This window comes from Corapipo altera, unplaced genomic scaffold, assembly GCF_003945725.1.
Source record: "Corapipo altera isolate COAL_440 unplaced genomic scaffold, ASM394572v1 98, whole genome shotgun sequence".
Lineage (NCBI taxonomy): Eukaryota > Metazoa > Chordata > Aves > Passeriformes > Pipridae > Corapipo > Corapipo altera.
This window is the reverse complement of record NW_020884914.1, coordinates 6,105,314-6,105,914: the sequence shown is the minus strand read 5'-3', so window position 1 is coordinate 6,105,914 and position 601 is coordinate 6,105,314.

The following is a 601-nucleotide window of genomic DNA, read 5'->3' as shown; positions in this document are numbered from 1 at the left end:
TGAGCAGCTGCAATGCACATTTTGCTGTATTACTTTCCATAAATCCATAGCTGGGATCCTCCTGGCCATGTACAAAGGTCTCTGGAGAGCACAGAGCTGGCACAGTCTGCTCCCCTGTCTCTGTTTGGTCCCAATACAAGGAGTGAAAATGTGGTGCTGGCTGAAAACCTTATGTTTTAGCTATCTCCAGATAGATCCTCATTGAGTTGTGTCTACCCAGCAGCTCGTTTCTGACTTGAAGTCACCATGACAGGGGATCTGGGAAGGAAGAGCATAATGAAAAACTGTGTCCCAGGAATATGAACCAAAGATCTGTTGGAGTTGCATGCTTTGGATTTTGACAGAAAAGTCATATGATGCTCCATCACTGCAGGAGACTGGTGAAAGGATATATTTGATGTAGTCCATGGAGCTTTGCTATGTGCAGCTCTCAGTGTTACTCACAAATGGAAAAATAGAAGGTCAATCCTTTCAGTGTGGATAAAGAAGGTCACACAGATAGGGAAATATGATCTAAAACAGAGGAGGCTGAACTTAAACTGGCTATTACAGCTCAGGAAAAAGATGCTGGAGTCCTCGCTGATGGTTCACTAAAATTTTA